The sequence below is a fragment of the Pogona vitticeps genome, chromosome 9 (genome assembly GCF_051106095.1).
Source record: "Pogona vitticeps strain Pit_001003342236 chromosome 9, PviZW2.1, whole genome shotgun sequence".
NCBI classification, from domain to species: domain Eukaryota; kingdom Metazoa; phylum Chordata; class Lepidosauria; order Squamata; family Agamidae; genus Pogona; species Pogona vitticeps.
The window spans coordinates 13,710,960-13,730,033 of record NC_135791.1 but is presented as its reverse complement, the minus strand read 5'-3'; the positions used below and the strand labels follow the sequence as shown (position 1 = coordinate 13,730,033).

Sequence of the window (19,074 nt, the reverse complement as noted above, 5' to 3'; positions counted from 1 at the left end):
ATCTTGGCAGGAGCTGAAATAGCTTTACCAAACCCATCACTCTCCATATGAGTTGAGCTGCAGTTTGGATAATCCTTAGTTAGTAGGGCCTCTCTCTCTCTCTCTCTCTCTCTCTCTCTCTCTCTCTCTCTCTGTGTGTGTGTGTGTGTGTGTGTGTGTGTGTGTGTGTGTTTGTTTAGGCACTGACCCATGACATAGTCTGTAGTGTACTGCTTGCCACATTCCTTCTTACATGAGTGTGCTACATAGCTAGCTCAGTTCTTCCTACTGAGCTCTATTTACTCTGCTTTATCTGCTCCAGATTGTTTCCTTTTATTTGCTAAGTGAAGTCCCCCTTTTGCTCTAATGTACTGCCCTGAACTACAGCTGAGATAATCTAAGCTCCATATTCTATGTATGGATACATGATTTTCAGAATCTTATATCAGGCCTTGTATCAAGTCAGGCTAGTCCAGTGTTGTCTGCTCTGACTTGCAGAAACCATCCAGTTATATCAATCCCAAGCTGTGAGCACAGTTCACTGTCCCCTCCACTTATATTTCACATTTGCCTGAAGGGTTATAGGAAAAGCCTGAGTGAAAGTAGGAATTGAGCATTTCTGCCATTTCTTTGTCATCTCTTATCATGTAATATTTACCCTCCTGAACTAGAATTTCCAGTTGTTTGTTTCCCATTTGTATACAGAAATCATAGATTGCATAATTTTGTAGCCTTCTTTCTTTTTAAGAAGATTATTATTGAGTCACAGAGCTGCTTGGTCTGTTCCTTCCTGCTTGGTCTGCACAAGCCTTCATCTATCTTCTGATTATGTGTCTCCTTCCCACTTCCAATTAAGTGTAAAGCCCTCCTGATGAAATTTTTTACGCTGTGGCCAAACACATTCTTCCCAGTCTTTGTGAGGTACAAACCATCTATTGCTAGCAGTCAATCTTCCAGAAAGTGTAGTGTGTGTTCTCAAAATCCCAATCCCTCTTTTTAGCACTACTTTTGCAGCCAGTCATTCACCCTGATGATTTTCCTTTACCTGTCTATTCCTATTCAGAGTACCGATTAGTTTCCGTCCCAATGCTTCAAAGTTTGATGTGATCTCTTTGTAGTTCTTCTTAATTGTGTTGTTTGTTCCCTGGAAGGGATATGCACCCATAGGTTTTCTGAGTGACGGCAATCCTTCTGTTATGTCCCTAATTCATCCTCCAGGGACACAGCAGTTTGTTCACATTTTCTTCCAACAGTGTTAAATAGTTAGCACTTGCTGCATGCATATGTTGTGTTGCTCTCAGGCACAAATACAAACATCATAGGCACTTTGCAAATCACCACCACTGAAATGTCTCTTCTCTCCATAACCCCTTTTCCCCTTTTTACTTTCTTCTGTTTGCCTATGAGTGCCCTTTCCTTTGTCTTGTATGCCTTGAGGAATGCTGTGGAAGTTTGCTAATATACTGTATAACTATATCCATTAACCAAAAATATATTTAGGGTCCTCCCCCTTGGCCTCACCCAGTGGATTCCCCTGTTAAACTCTCGTTAGCTCTTCATGATCATTTGCTCTGGTCACTCACTCTCTGTGGTCTGTCTCCATTTTATTCCTCTGCTATGCTTTGTTAGCCATCAGTAAGTAAAATTATGTAAAAATATGTGAATTTGCCCCTGAGACAATTGCTTCTCTGTTTCAGAATTCAAATTATTAGATGGGTAGTTTTCCGGGTATAAGACAATGCAAAATTAAGAAAAATAAGTGGGGCTGAGCAAGTGTAGGGGGAAAGGGATCAAAGCACTGCAGGATCGATCGCTTTGATCCCTGCTTTCCTCTCCACTTGTTTTTGTTCTCTCCTCAGCTTACCTCTGTGTATAAGACGACCATCAATTTTTAGTCTAATGATTTTAGACAAAGGTATAGTCTTATACATGGAAAATACGGTATATCTTTCCTAACCATCAACTAGACCTTTGGTGCGTGTGTGTGTCTGTGTGTGTGTACGCGCGCATGCGCATGCATGCTTGCAAGACCACTACATTCATGTTGTGCTAATTAGAGACACCTTGGAATGGTCTTTGTTATGGTTTGGAGATAAGAAATCTCATGGTGTTTCAAAATTCCTTATTGAGTTTCCTCCTTATGGCAAGGCAGCCTAAACTGGTGAGAACTAGGAATCTGGCAAGCTTTCTCACTATCCCCACTTGAGAGCTAAGTTCTTTGCTATTCAATGCTCCACAGCAGGTCAGCTGAATTTCTGAACATGGCCCTAAAGGCTATATTGAAAGGCAGCCAGACTAGAGGGAGGTCACCAGCATGTTTGACTCAGAATTGTCTTTTGCCAGGTAGATCATCCCAATGACCTCATAGGTGCTTTCCACAACTCATTTTGATGACTTCATGACTGGGTGAGACCAGAAGCATTAAAACATACATCAGAGTGAAATGTCTCTCTTTTTTTATTGCCATCATTAATAGGAAAGAGCTGCCAAGTCACCTCAGGCAAGAACCATGCATAAAAATTGCCACCGAGCCAACATAAACCTTTGTTGCAATGGTGATAGGTATGAAGTCGTCCCATTTGGAATTCTTTTGGCTTCATGTCTCAGTGATGAGCCTCTAACAGCTAAACCATGGGTGATGTGAAGTGGCTGAATGCATTTAACATCATTAATGTGTGTGTGTGGGGGGAGGTTTCGGGGATGGGGGGTTCAATTAAAATTCAACAAGGAGGAAAATATATAATCTCAAGGCCTCTTTCTCTAATGTTTAGAAATTTTCAAAGAAGAGATATGCTCTCTAAAGACTGGAGACAAGCAAAGACTGGAGGCAAGCAAATGTCACCCCTATCTTCATAAATGGGGGAAAAGAAGATCCAGGCAATTATCAACTAGTCAGCTTGACTTCAATACCAGGTAAGGTTTTAGAACAAATCATTAAATAAGGAAGTCACTCAGTGAGGACTTAGAAAAGAATGCTATGATTTCTGAGACCCTGGGTTTCTCAAAAAAATTGTTTGTCTGTCTGTCTGTCTGTCTTCTATACCCGCCATCTGGCTGCCAGGCCACTCTGGGCAGTTTACATATTAAACATGAACAATTCAAAGCAATAAACATAATAGGTATAAAATCAAAATAAGCACAAACAACCACCATTTTAAATAATAATAATTAAATAATATAAAATAATATAAAAGCAGGACAGCAGGAATAATAATGTAAGTGCTAAGACCAATAACTGTATTAAGTTGTTGTAAGGTCTGGGAAGGCCTGTTGAAAAAAAAAAACACATGTTTTTAACAATCACTTGAAAATTCCCAGTGAAGGGGCAAGGCGGAATTCGGCCAGGAGGTTATTCCAGAGCTGAGGAGCGATCGCCAAGAAGGCCCAGTTTCTGGTTCTCTCTTTCTGGGCCTCTCTCAGGGTCAATAATGTTAACCACCCAGCCTTGGAAAATCATATAGGATGGCCAGATTTCATCAGGAGGAGGCATTTTATCAAGTATCGCCATCCCAAACCATTTAAGGCCTTATAGATTAGAACCATCACCTTGAAGCAGGCATGGAAATTGACAGGTAAGAAGTGCAGGGCGGCTGAGGTGAAAGAAATGAGTTGATATTTCTTTACACCACTCAGTAGTCTGGCCGCTGTGTTCTGGACCTGCTGGAGCTTCTGAAACAGCCTCATGGGCAGCCCCACATAGAAAGCATTGCAGTAATCTAATCTCGAGACAGGTGAGGGACCCGGTGTCAACGTAGGGATGCAGCTGGGCAAACCGCCTTAGATGTAAATAGGCAGAGCAGACCACAGACTCTGTCTGAGGCTTCGTTGACAGCACTGGGTCCAAGCTATGAAGCTCATCCTTAGAGGGTAGACCCCCCCAAAAAAGAGAGGGAGGCACCCAATCCACAAACGCTAGGGGTACCCACCTGCCTGTGTTGCCCAGGTTCAGCCTCAGTCTATTATCCCTCATCCACCCCAGCATGGTGTCCATGTAACTGTGACATGCCCCTACATGTCCCCAGATTATTTAACTAGACTGAGGCCCACAACACGTTCCCTCCTTTACGCTGCCAACAGCTGATCTCTGTCAACAATGTTGAGGTCCATGCTGAGTGTAAAGTTGAACAAAACAGGTTTATTGGTTACGGTACGCATAAACAGGTTCTTCAAAGACTTTAAAGAATTCAGTAGTCTAGTAATAACCTACTTCACTCTTAACTCTCTATACATTCCACACTCTTAACTGCCTCCCTTAACTCCTTTGAGTAGTGCGGGCAGCATATAAATAAAATAAATAAACTCTAAACTCTGCCACACTCTCTAGCTCCCACAGACTAACTTTTTACTTTAGACTCTCATCTCTGACTCAAACTGACTGATTGACTAAAACTCTTCTTATCTGACTCACCTCTCCCTTCTAGTTTCTCTGGCTCCACCTCCAAACAGCTCTCATTGGTGTATGCAAAAATCCTCATACATTAGCCAAAGCAGGGTGATTGCTACAGTCCTTCCACCTTAATAAGTTTGTTTTATGAGAGGAAACCCATCTTTTTGCCCTCATAAACAAACAGCTAAGTACATGCAAATATAACAATATCTTACCAATACTTATACATACCTTATAATACAATTTTCTGTCTATTACTATGTTTACTAAATCAAATTTACCACTTTAAACATTTAAGGCAGTCAATACAGTTACGGATATTTGCATTTAATACTGATTTTTTTTTAATCATTAGGTTTTTGGGACAAAGCATCCGCAACCACATTCAGGGACCCTTTGAACCTTTCTGATTTCAAAATCAAAGTCCTGTAGAATCAGGGCCCTTCTGGTCAATTTACTACTGTTAAGATTGCATAGCCCTCATCCATTTTAATGGCGAATGATTCGTGCAGAGAATGAAGTTGCTGCCCCATAAGTAGGGCTTTAGTGTGACAACCCCAGACCTACTGGGATATGCCACAGTTTCACTAAGCTGCCACCAACCATTCCCTATAAGGAGTCACACAGACCAGGAATGGATTTTTAACAAATAAAGGAATAAGGTTTATTTAAATAACACACAGGGAAAATAAAATGATCAAGTGAATAAGATACAGTAACGTGGCTTAGTCTCAATCATACATACACCAGTTTGGTTCACACAGAACACCTTTCACTAAAGCACAGACCCTGAACCTATCAGTTCTGGCTTCCCATACAGACACCTGAACCTATCAGGTTGGTACTGACTGACACACAGTAGTACCCTGTCTGACACACAGACTCCCACTCCAGCTTCTTCTCTCAGCTTCTCCTCCAGCTTCTCCTTCAGCTTCTAAACTTCACCACACAGGCTCCACATATATATACAGTACAGCCCCTCCTCCTGATGTCCCGCCTTCCACTCCCCATAGGATGGAACTTTCCCTCCAACCCATGACAGACAGGTAACATCAGTGCTGTATGTAACATAGTTTCTGCAATGTCAAACGATGGGTAAACATTCCCTCTTGATAGTCGATAAATGTCTTTCACTAGGTTGGAGCTTTTTGCTCACATACGTTACTGGATGTAAAGTCCCGCGGTCATCTGATTGGCACAGAACAGCTCCAAGTCCAACATTGGACACATCAGTGTAGATGGTGAGTTCCTTGTTAAAGTCTGGGAAACAAGAACAGACTTTGAGGTCAGTGCTGTCTTAAGACAGTAGAAGGCTTCCTAACACTCTGGAGTCCATGAGATGTTCTCCACTCACCTTTTCCGGGTGAAGCCTGTTTTCTTTTTGGGTAGTGGCTTCACTTTCTCAACTGGGAAAGGGGTAGGCAGTTTCTTCCACTCCTCCAGAACAGCTAGGACTGCATCCTTCCTTTAAATCTTATTGCTTTTGCCTTCACCCATAAATTCATCCACAGGTACTTTTGTTGCAAAGCTCTCCATATGTGGGAGACCACTATCACGGGTCAACTCAAGATTCATAGGCAAGTTTCTTTTAAGCACTATCTCAAACACTTCTTTATTGCAGTAGGAGGAGAAGGGAGGAATAATTTTCTTTTTAACCTCTTATTTTCCTCTTACCTCAGATCTGTTTTGATCCTGGCTTCCACTCTTATCCACCACTGCTCCCTTCCTCTTAGAGCCTTGGATTTTGAGCTAGCCCCCTTGGGTCTCTCAAATCATGAGGTAAAAGAAGTTTTCTTTAGAGTTGGTTCCCTATCTTAAGTTCCTCCAGATCTGGGTTCAGAAGCCCCACCACTAAGCCTTTCCACAAAAGCTCTAGCAGGTCATCCACTGCTTTACCACAGGTCTTAACTAATTACATTGGGGAGATTCAAAGCCACAGGTTCTCTGAGGTAAATTTTAACAGGCAAAACTGGGACAACCATAAGAAACCCTTTAATAAAATTTCCTCAGCAAAGCAACAGGGAAAGAAGGCCAGAGTAGCCCCTCACCTGAATTGCTAAGGCCTAGTCCGCCGAAGCAAATGAACTCTGAGGAAAAGTTTAATAGATCGCCTCAGAGTGAGTGAAGAAGATAGTGCCACAACTGCGGGGAGTTCAGTCATTCACAATTCAATTGTATGAAAAATAAACTTAGGAATGAGAAGGATGATAATCAGCCCAAGAAGGTTTACTGTTTAAAACCAGCTGAAGTCACTGAGAGAAGCAGTAACCAAGGTTCTGTCTCCATGGCAACTGGCACAACAGAAAATTCTGATCTGCCACTAGCCCAGGTCGTTCATTGTATTCTAGTAAAGGCAGAATTTGGTGAGAGGATTCTTATTAATGAAAAGTCTTATGTTGGAGTAGTTGATACTTGCTCTAATATAACCCTGTGCCATCCTGATGTGATTCTGAAAGAACAAATTCTTCCGAATCAAACTATTACAATCAAGGGAATAAGTTCTACTCCAGTGATTTTACCCATGGCTAAAGTGAAAATAAACTATAGAGATTGGATTGAAAATTGGGACGTGGCTATGACGTTACACCCAGTGTTCCCTGTTCGTTTTCCCCAAACCAAGGTTCACTCTGGTGACATTTTCTTTTCATTCGCTGCCACCAGTGGATATCCCTTATTGTCATGAGTGCTTCCGAAGATCTGGACCCAGAAGGGTTAACTGTGGCTGAGGAGAATGTGGAGAGATCGGAAACAGCTGAGCAGCCTCCAGATTCTCCCTCCACAGCAGACAGGCTTCGGGGCAGGCTTCGGTAAAGACTCAGGGCAAGAAGAGCAGAGGATCGCTCTAAGGCTTTCCACAGGGACCTACGTTCACCTAGTCCTGAGTACTAGCAGAATAGAGAGCTTTCCAACAGCTCAAGGAGCTGTTTTAGTATAAAACAAGCTTCAGTGAAGCCAGAAGCTTCGTGGAAGCAAGGAGTCAAAACCTTGGCTGGCATCCACGTCTCTTGTTCCTGAGTCTGGACCTTGACCCTGGACTGCGCTGGTATTGGACTTTGGACCTTGTTCCTGGACTATGTTGGTATTGTACTCTGAACTCTGGACTCTGACTGTGTATCTAACCCTGGACTTTGACATTGGACTGCACTCTGTAAGTTTGTTTCGGGACTTTGGCTTTGCATTCTTGGTATCTCTGACCTTGGACTGGTTTATCGGACTTCGGCTATTGTAACCCCCGGGAACGTGACACTTATCCACACTCTCACAATACTTGAATCAGACACTTGGTGCCAACATAACTTGTTTATTTAGATTGAATTAGAATCACAGATGTTCTTTGTATAGAATCACTCATTAAAACTTCTTATCTTTGGTTACACATTCAATTCTTCATTTGCTGTATTGATTTATTCACTTTAACCAACTTATTAGTAATATTCTCTCAATTTCACTGACTATCTATCTAGACTATTCAATTTCTCTCTGCCACACTCTCATTCTCTACTCTCTCTAACTGCCTCCAACTGCCTCACTGACTCCGCCCCTCCTGTCCTCTCATAGGCCCCTGCACTTGAGCTTCAGCTATGAGTGACAGGCGTGAAGTCGGCATTCCATCACAGTGGCAATTTCTGATCAAATTCCTGCACCTTGTTTAATTGGGCTAGATCTCACTAAGCATGTGCAGAGTGCTTGTGAAATAACAGGTTCCTGAGAGAGCAGTTAACAATCCCTGAAGGAAAAATGGATTCCCTAACCTCTGAATCTATCCAGGGATGCCCCAAGTTAGAAAAGAACCATGGGGTAACCAAAATGGCTGATGAGGTTATTTTAAAAACCCCTAATGATCCTTCCTGTATTGAGGAACAGATGGAAGATAGTACTTTGAATGATTGTACTACAAAATTTAGAGAGAATTGCATTCCACTGATCCCTGAACACCCAGAGAGATCTATGATTGATGAAGACCTGACATATAGAGAGGGTTTAGATTTGATAGAGCATGTTAAGAGTGCTTTTGTACTTACAGACTCACAAGGGGGCCAGGAATCGCCCACTCAGCAGAAATTGATACAATAGAAGAGGGAAGCCTGGAGGGAGAAAGTCACTTAGAAACTGATCTCATGCTTTTGCAAACCCCCAAAAAACTAGTTTGGCTCAGGAGCAGAAGGAGGAAATTAGTTTTGGAGGTTGCTTTGAAGCAGCCACCAGTACACCCACTTTATTATCTCCTGAATGCCCTGAAAGGTCTTACCTGGATAAAGAGCTCTTATATAGAAAAAAGTCCTTAGAAGTGGCAGAGCCAAGCTTGGGAAGTACTCCCCAAAAGGAGAAAGCCTTGTATGAGGCCCAGGAAAGAGTATTCTGTCCTGAGGACCAAATAGTAGAACTGAGAACTATAGAGGGGAGAAACTTGCTTTTGGCAGGGGCAGAACAAGTAGTCCTTAAATCCTTGCAAGGTAACCCCCTATCTGGTGTATCACTGAATAAAGAAATAGAATCAGCTAACAGACTCCGTGCATATAAAACAAACCAATCGTTGATTGCACTTAAGAGAAACTTACATGAGAATATAAAAGTGACCCATGATAGTGGTCCACCACATAGGGAAAACATTTCAATGAAAGTACCTGTGGGTGAATGTGTGAATGAGGAGAAAGGCGTAAGCCCTGACTTCTTAAAGAGGGACACATCCAGTGATGTTTAGGAGAAGGAGAGGGAACTACCTATCCTTTCCCCAGAAAGTGAAGCCCCAAGCCAGACTTAAAGCAGACGTCCCTAACAAACAACAAGCAGAGGACATCCAGTGGACAACTGAGTGGCCGATGACCTCCAGTCGATGGAACAGAATGCCGAAGAAGGAGCCAGTGATCATCAGAGGGACCCCTGAATTCCAGCAGTCATGTGTCCAGCTGAAGGAGGCAGTAACGACCGGACCAGTCCAGGGCACATCTTACTACTACGGGAACGTGAAAGACTTGGATTTCGCAAACCACAGAGTAAAAAAAGAGACTCAGATCGTCCCTCGAAAGCCAAGCTGATAATATTCTAAGAAATGTTCTGTTTATGTATAGTGTGGAAAAACTGAATATTGATGAACTGAAATGTGGAGAATGATTCAAGGACTTCTAAAACGAACTGGAATGGACTATTAATTTAGTGGTTAATTATATATGTAAACGTTTCCTGATTGTGGTATATTTCTGTAAGGTTGAAAATTTAATGTCCTAAGTGTCCATCAAAAGGCAAAGTATTTTACTGAATTGTATAAGAATGTGTAAAGTGAAAAGATATTGTGTTATACATATATCTGATGTTGTATTGTTTGCAAAATGATGCCAGAGGTAAGTAAAGTTTCATGCAATGATACATGTTTGTTTGGGATGAAAAACGTGTTTTCCCTCCCAAACAAACATATTTGGGGGGGGGGAGTCTGTAGCGTTCAACCTTTGTTAGGTATAAGTCATGTATTATTCATGTTGTATGCTAATGCTGTTGAGAGGCGGAGCCGAGAGAGAGGTTAAAAGGTGGAGCCTGAGAGGAGGAGTCAGTCAGGAGTAAGTCAAGAGAGAGTCCGTGAGTTAGTTGGAATCAGAGGCACAAGAGATATTGAGTCAGAGACTGGTTAAGATAAATAGATAGAGAAGGTGGAAATTCTATGGCTAGAGAATAGTATGTACATCTGAAGAACTTATGTGATTATTAAATTGGCTTCACTTTAATAAATTAAAGTTTTGTTTACATTCACCATACAAGTGTCTGATCAAACGTCATTTATTGTTGTGGATTGAGGTAATCCACTGGTGGCAGTGAAAGGAAAACACGACTGGAACCTTTGTGAAGGCATAAAATGTAGGTGCCTCAAGGAGGTGAACATCATAGTAACATAACCTATGTAGCAAATGAAGAAGGCAAGAGTTCATAGCCTCATAGAATGTTACAACTCCCAAGGAATTTGGGGATCATCTTGTTCAACAATGCAGGATTAACAAAGCAGGATGAAGTCACATCATCACTGAAATCTGGCCAATCAGCTCCAGTGAAGCCAGAGTCTCCCAAGACAGCATGTCTCATGTTGAATACCTCTTAGTGTTAGGAAGTTTTCCAAATGTTTTAACCAAGAACTTTTCCATCCACCTGTTCCAGTTTTGGCCTTTTGGTGCAAGAACAATGAAAGAACAGTGGAGAATGAATGAGAAAGGAAAAGACCAAGGAAAAAGCCACTTGGGTCCAGTAGAGAGCAGTGTTGCAGTGCCCAGAAAGACCTTATTCTTGTCTAGAAATTCTGTGCCCTATTTGTGAGGAGAGACAATGGGGTGGGGATAAGGTTTACTAAAATTGGAAACAAAATGGGAATCATTTGTAAAAAAATTGCAACAGATTCTCAAGGATGGGACTTACTACTAGTGTCATTGCAGGTCACTGCTCAGTTAGAATTTAGGAATGGCAGCAGATATCACAGAAAAGTGATGAAAAGATTCAGAGAGTGGGAGGTGGTATTGATTAAGAAGAATTCAAATCATTTTACTTACAGATTTGTTGGTTCACTAATTAATTCATTTATTTTGTGTCCTTCATTTGGCCCCACAAGGGACTCCAGGTGGCTCACAATCAATTAAAACTAAAAAAAAAAAATCACAATTAAAAACTCCATAAGAAACATTAAAAAGCAAACATTTAACAATATTTTTTTTAAAAAAAAACTCTTTAAAAATTCATTAAAACATTTTGAAAAAAAATTAAATCTAAATTCAGTAGACACAGCATTCCCACCCCCCACTCCAAGGAAGAGAAATAGGGCCTTCTCGGAAGTGGCCCTTCACCTTTGGAACAACTTGCCAGTGGAGATCCCCCTGGCTCCCACTCTGGGTGTTTTCAAGAATAGACTTAAAACCTGGCTTTCCCTCCTACCATATCTTAATTTCTTATACTTCACCATCTTGGACCTATAATTTTTGTTTTTAGTTTTAAATTTGTAGACCACCCAAAGTCAACCAAAATCTGGTTTCCTGTAAGTTGAGCCCATTGTTGCATGTCCTGCACTCTGGGATGATTGAGAACAAATCCTGCCCCTCTTCTGTATGACAGCTGTTCAAGTATTTGAAAAGAGCTATCACATCTCCCTTCAGTTTTCTTTTCTCAAGGCTAAACATACCCAATTCTTTCAATCTTTCATCATAAGACTTGGTTTCCAACCCCCTAATTCCTTGTTGTCTTCCTCTTTAACTAGACACAATGCTCAGGATGAGGCCTAACCAATTTTGAATAGAGGGGAACTAGTACCTTGTGGGATATGGAGACTACACTTCTGTTAATGCAGCCTAAAATAGCATTAGCCTTTCTTGTAACCACATCACACTGTTGGCTCATATTCAGCTTGTGATCTACAATAACTCCAAGATCCTTCTCACCTGTAGTATTGCTGAGCCAGGTATCCCCCATTTTGTAGCTGTGTGTTTGGTTACTTTTTTTTCTAGATGCAGTACTTTGCACTTATCCTTGTGAAATTTCATTCTGTTGTTTTCAGCCCAGTGCTCCAGCCTATCAAAATCATCATGTATTTTGTTTATGTCTTCTGGGGTGTTATCTGTCCCACCCAATTTTGTGTCACCTCCAAATTTGACAAGCATTCCCTGCACTTCCTCTTCCAGGTTATTAATAGAAGAGCACTGAGCCTTGGGGTACCCCACTTGTTGCCTACTCTCAGTTTGAGAAGGGGCCATTAATCATCACCCTTTGAATACGATTCTGTAGCCAATTGTCTATCCATGTAACAGTTCATCTATCCAGCCCGCATCCTGATTAGGGATAATGGGGCACTTTGTCAAAAGCTTTGTTGAAGTCAAGATATACTACATCTACAGCATTCCCTCTGTCTACGAGGGGCGTTACCTGATCAAAAAATTAGATCAGATTAGCCTGGCAGGATTTGTTCTTGACAAACCCATGTTGGTTTCTAGTCATTACTGCACTGTTTTCTAGGTGTGTGCATAGTGAGCATTTTATAATTTGTTCCAATTTTTTCTCTGGGATTGATGACAGGATGATTGGCCTGTAGTTCCCAAGTTCCTCTTTCTTGACCTTCTTGAAGATAGGGTCAACATTAGCCCTCCTCCAATCATCTGGCACCTCACCTGTTTCCCATGATTTCAAGAAACTAATAGACTGAGAATTCTTCAGCCAATTCCTTCAGTACTCTCAGATGCAGTTCATCTGGCCCTGGAGATTTTAACTCTTTCATGGTGGTAAAGAATTATTTGACTACAGTATTTGTTTATCAAGCTCCAGCTGCAATCCTCTCCTTTTCACATGCACTTCACATTTGTCTGGAGATTCATAATATGTCCTATGAGCTAAAATAGGAATTGAACACCTCTGCCTCATCTTTGTCATCTGTTATCATTTTTCCATCTCTATTGAGTAGCTGTGCCACTATTTATTTACTTTCTCTTTTGCTTCACACATAGCTGAATAATGCTTTTTTAATTGCTTTTAGTGTCTCTAGCTAATCTCAGCTCATTCTCAGATTTTACTCTCCTAATGCCATCTCTGCATTTCCTTGTTACTTGCCTGTACTATTCCTTGATGGTCTGGCCTTCTTTCCACTTCCTATACATGTATTTTTGTTTGTTTTTGTTCCTCCCTGAAACACTGGCCTTTTTTTCTATCTCCCACATTTTTTCTTATTGGAATTGTTTCTAGCTGTGCTTTTAGAATTTCTTTTTTAAGAACCTCTCACCATTCTTTGACTCATTTTCTTGTTAGGATATCCTGTCATGGGGATTACTCATCCCTATTCTGAATTTATTAAAATTGGCTTTTTATAAACCAGCATATATGTTTGGCTATACTGTGCTGTGGTTTCCTTTGAAATCAAGGATTCTAGCAGAACATGGCCACTCTCACCCAGAGTTCCCCATACTGTCACTTCCTCTACTAAATCTTCTATATAGGTTAGAATCAAGTCAGGGATAGCTATTCCTCTAGTTTCTTTCTCCATTTTTTGTAGGAGAAAATTATCAGCCACACAAGCCAGGAATTTCTTGAAAGGACCATACTTGGCAGAATTTGCCTCTCAAAAATATGTGGATAATTGAAATCTACGGTCACTACTACATTGTGTCTCTTTGAAAATCTTGCAAAAGTTTTTCAAAAGTTTCATCTACTTCCTCTCCTTGATTGGGTGGCCACTAGTAGACTCCAACTACCATATTCCTTTTGATCCAGATGCTCTCAGTGGGACATCCAACTTCTTCCTCCTCATGTATTTCTGTGCAGGAATGTGTATTTTTGAAATATACTGCAACTCCACCTCTCTTTCTATTTTCTCTGTTCTTTTTCAAGAAAGAACAATCACTGTATTCCTCAATCTATCCCTCAGTCGCTGTATTCCAGTCATGGGAGTTGTCCCACCAAGTTTCAGTTATTCCTATCATGTCGCATTAGCTCTCCTGAACTAAAATTTCTATTTCTTCTTGTTTGTTTCCCATACTCCTGACATTCATATTTACACACCGGAGATTGTGTGATTTGTGGCCTGTTGGTCTGTGTAGATTTTTATGAATATTACTTTTAATGTTAATGTTATTATTGACCCCCTGTTTGGTCTGTTCCTATTCCTCTTATTGTGAGTAAGGCTTCCTGTATCTTTAACTCCATGTTTCTCCCTTCCCTCTTTCAATTGAGTTTGAAGCCCTCCTGATGAAGTCCCAGAACTTGTGAGGTGCAAACCATCTCTTGCTAACAGTCCTTCTTCCAGGAAGGTTAGCCCATGATCCCAGAATTGTTTAATTCCTTTTTATTTATGTCCTTACTTTTTTAGCTTCTAAATTTATTTATTTATTTATTTATTTATTTATTTATTTATTTATTTATTTATTTATTTATTTATTTATTTATTTATTTATTTATTTATTTATTGTTTTGTTTTGTTTTGTTTTGTTTTGTTTTGTTTTGTTTTGTTTTGTTTTGTTTTGTTTTGTTTTGTTTTGTTTTGTTTTGTTTTGTTTTGTTTTGTTTTGTTTGTTTGTTTGTTTGTTTGTTTGTTTGTTTGTTTGTTTGTTTGTTTGTTTGTTTGTTTGTTTGTTTGTTTGTTTGTTTGTTTGTTTGTTTGTTTGTTTGTTTGTTTGTTTGTTTGTTTATATACTGTCCATCTGGCAACCAAGGTTATTCTTGGTGGTTTACAACAAGTACCATAAAACAACAAAGAAGCAAAATAGCAAATAACAACATCAATACACAGGGGCGCAAATCGAAAGTCAGAAAGTGTAGTGAGGATAACATTACAATACAATAAATACAATTAAAAGCATAGAAAAAATATCATTTTAATGGGGTCTTGGGACCTTTTGGGGAGAAAGGCAGATGAGAAATACTTTAAATATATAAATAAATTAATACTGGCAACAAATATTGTTCTAATGGGCCAAAACCCAGACAGTTTCATTTAGCTATTAAATATCTGGAGGAATGGTACATAACTGAATCCTGGGGACTTCCACATGCCATGATTTGCATGTCAAAAAGGACTCCACCAATAGGACCTTAAATTCTTTTGATTATAACTGAAGTTCCACAACTGTCAGTAAATACATTTTTTAAAAACTTAAGTTACTTTCAGTGTGATTTTACCGTGTTTCCCTGGGTCTTATATTAATTTTTGCTCCAAAAAACACATTAGGGCTTATTTTCAGGGGATGTTCTATTTTACAGTCATGTCATCTTCTCGTTGCTGCACAATGCTGCACGATGGTGGAGGGTGGGATTTCACTAAACTAGGGCTTATTTTGGGGGGTAGGACATATTATGAGCATCCTGAAAAATCATACTAGGGCTTATTTTCAGGTTAGGTCTTATTTTCGGGGAAACGGTGCATAGATAAAAGGCTAGTGGCTCTGAGAACCAAAAGGGCTGGTTGGAAAGTTGGACTTTTCTCTATTTCCCTGCGCTGCACCAATTTGTTGTTGTTGTTTTTTTTTTTTGCACTATATGCTCTGTTAACTAAAAAGGAATTAACAACAACAACCCCCCCCCAAGATCCAACAAATTCTTGCTGATCCAAAGTGACTTTGGAATACATGTGATGCATATACAATCCAATGACGCTACAAGCACCCCAACATTGACAAAGGGAGCCTTTAATTAGCAGCAATTTGTTGATTACATCCTCACCCTGGCTCACATGCCACTATGCAACAGAAAAAACCCTATTTAGACCATCGTTTTGCGATCGCAAAAACGTTGTCGTGAAGCAGATTCGTTGTAATGCGGGGTAATCATAAAGTGGGGCACCACTGTAGTCTTTGAAAACCCACTTCCTTCTACCAATGCTGTTCAAAGGGGAAAAGAAAAGTGAAAGCCAAGGAAATGGAAATTAAAAAGGGAAGGAAGGAAGGGCTGCAGGTGACATTCCACCAGATATAAAAACTACTTCCATTTTTGCTCCTGGACATAAATGCAGCTCTATTCAAATTTGGGTGTCTTTTTTTTTTCTTTTTTTCATTTTTTATGCTAGTCCTCTCTTCTGTAATAGTGGCAACTCTGAGGGCCAGTCTGGTGCAACAGCAACTTCCTATGCCATGGTCTCCACATCATAGTGCCTGGGGGAGGGGGAATAATCCAAATAATCTGCCTTATGAATTATCGGTGGTGATGATAAAGATTGCCTATCTATACCTATAGAATCACTCAGAAAGTATTCTTCTGGTAATATAATACCCTCTGAATCTTATTATATTAGATCATGGTGAAAGCTTCTAATAGTTTGAGGAAAGAAAATCCTCAGGTCTCCCCCCTCCCCCATTCCTGCAAAAATGGTGCATCTCTTTTCCATTGTCTCATCCAAAATGAAGATGAAAAGGGATGGAAATTTGCATACATTCTGAATGCACTTCATTACACATTTAGAAGTATATACTATATTTTAAATAGCAACATAATGCATATTGCCTCAGGCAAGACAGTGAACTTTGGTGACCGAAACACCTACTGGCTCTGCCTGCTGTTCATGTGCCAAGTTGTGGATGGGCACATTCTGGGGTCCCGCTCCTCTCCCTTTTCTCGACTCTTCATATTCAAGCCACAGTTGAACTGGACTGGTCTTTAAAAAAAGGAAGGCTGCAAATACAGGACCTTTGCCTCATGGTCCCTCAAACAGAACACGAGTTGTCAGTAAATTAGAACATAGAGTCATCTAAAAGCAGAAAGCAGAGGCACCAGCTCACCCAGTTACACAGCAACTTTACCAAAATTCTTCCCCTTCCTGGCAAACAAGCACAGCTGGTGATTTGTGTACAGGAAAGAAGCAGGGGAATTCCCACAGACATCCACCCTTGTCTAGTAATTAATTGCTGTTGATTCTTTGTTTCATAATACAGCAATTCTTGGCCCAATCTCTCCTTGTAGGTTTTGAGAATGAAACGTAAAGACATTTCTGAGGCACACAGAATGCAAAATATATTTAAAATCATATGCTGACAATTGCCTTTTCAAGCTGTTTTTCCCTTTGGCAACAACTCTTCATCCAGTATTTCTGGGGCATTTCATTCATTCATTCATTCATTCATTCATTCATTCATTCATTCATTCTACCACCCAGTTAGTGGATCCAAACTACTCTGATTGGTCTACTAACAAGCAAATCCCCAGAACCTCCATCTACTTCATACTCATAAATACATGATAACGAAGATGGGGATGTAACCAAATCAAGTGAAGTAATTTGCAGGAGTCAGGGGATCAAAGGTCAAAATTAACATCATTTGAGAGTAAGATGTCCTTAAAGGCTGTTTTTATAAAACTCTGTCTTGAGTTACATTTCTCGACTATTGGGGAGGAAAGGTGCCTGGCATGATGTGTTTCATAGAAAGCACTTGATCCCTGCTTCAAACACTAAACATACTTGCATAAGTGGGATTTGAAATATATTTTCCCCTCATCAAAAGAATGGTTCATGGTCTAAAACAGGGATGGGAAACATGGCGTTCATATGAGGATGGCCTAGAATCCCCATTTCTCCCCATCACTGGTTCTGTAGCCAAGGGCTGGTGGGAGTGCTAGTCCACCAGTATCTGCAAGGGTGCATAATATCAAGAGTGCCTCAAAAATCTTAAACCAATAATAAGAATTGTTTTTGCTAGGTGCAGACTCTTTTTTAAAAATCCTGGATCGCATAACCACCTGAAATGATCTCATCTGGCAGTAGATTCCTTTTCTCTTTCCTCGTTCCTCTTTCCCCATTCCTAACAGGAGGTGTCTCCTAGATAAAATAATAAAATACATCAACACACATTCTTTTTTGTGAGGTAACAGAACAAGTTTTGGATTCAAGAAGGAAAAAAAAAAAGCAATTCTCTGCAAGTCACAACTCCCATCAAGACATTCCACTGTGTCAAGAGAGACACACAGAGAGAATGAGACAGAGAGAGACCCACTAGCATGATGGGCATGTTAGAGAATGAGAAGAACAATACACAGGTATAATTTTCCAGCTGTTCTATGTGACTCATTGTCCATTTGACTATTGCCAACAAGCCGAGCTGGTCAAAGCTGCCTTGACTTGCCCACCAGGGCAAATTATGGGCTGTTGTGCCTTGGCTTCAAAATGAAGGCGGGTTGTGATTGGGGCAGACTGGGTTCTCCCCCCCCCCAAAAAAAAACACTGAGGGTGAGGTGCCCCATCTCCATGACAGAGGATAAGGAAGAAGCATTGGCTGACTGAGGATTTAACTATCCTTGGTCAGCCCATGCTTCTTACCTCCTTACCAGAACCAGAAGGTTTGAAGACCCACATGTCTTGGTGCATTTGGGGTGTGTGCGTGTGTATGCGTGTGTGCATGAGTGAGAGAGAGAGAGAAGGAGAGAGTGGGGGTGAGAGGAGAAGGTGACAATGCCTCTATGAGTGTTAAAAACTCAAGGGGGAAGAGTATACGTAAAATAAGATAGCAGAGGAACTATGTATGTTAATTTAGGGAATATTGTTTTTAATAATTTCATGCCCCTCTCTCCTCCTCTCTCCCTTTTGCTCATGCCTGTCATCTGTTTTCTGTATCCTGGGAGGATGTTTGTAACCTAACTCCAAACACAGGCCATAAATCACTGCATGTGAGATGTAACCAAATACCCCATTCAAAAGAAAAGGCTCTTAAGAGCCAATGAATATTTAGTATGTTTTACTTGTGTATTAGTATTTCATCCAATATTTCAGTTGATGAAGTGGACTTGTCCATGAAAGCTTACATTAAAATATACTAGTTCGTCTTTAAAGAGCCAGATGTTTTTGTCTGTTTTGTTGTTTTGTTTTGTTTCTTTGGACTTTGCTTGACATGAATGCCCAGAATCTTCTAAAACTACCATAGGGATCATCACCTACAGCTCTATTTAGTAGCAGATTACTCAACCGCATGGGTTAGAGAAGAGGATAAATCAAAGTGCTTTGAACTGTGCGAATGAACTACAGTTACTGGGCCAGAAAGGAGTGGGGCAGCTTTTCAAAGGGACAGGAAGGATTACTCCAAGTTAAAACATGTGCGGTTGCTGTAATCTGCTTCAAACCAAAGGGCACCAAAAGCAAACCAAATCGATGCATATCTGAACACTCCCCCTTTTGCTGATTTGACACTGCTGGTTATTGAGTAAATAATCATCATTTTTCGCCTTTGTATTTACCTTGCTGAAGGGACATGGTGGCGCTGTGGGCTAAACCGCAGAAGCCC

At 40.5% G+C, this 19,074-nt stretch overlaps 2 long non-coding RNA genes across 2 annotated transcripts in view; both read left to right on the top strand.

Annotated features, from left to right (window-relative positions):
* Positions 1–19,074, top strand: part of LOC144584298 (uncharacterized) — a 195,153-nt gene that overhangs the window by 93,063 nt on the left and 83,016 nt on the right. The gene's annotated exons all lie outside the window — the stretch shown is intronic.
* The window catches only part of LOC140702008 (uncharacterized), a 42,916-nt gene that overhangs the window by 18,520 nt on the left and 5,322 nt on the right, over positions 1–19,074 (top strand). The window contains exon 3 of the long non-coding RNA XR_013538457.1: positions 2,751–2,892. This is a non-coding gene — a long non-coding RNA (uncharacterized LOC140702008). The remainder of the gene's footprint in view (positions 1–2,750; positions 2,893–19,074) is intronic.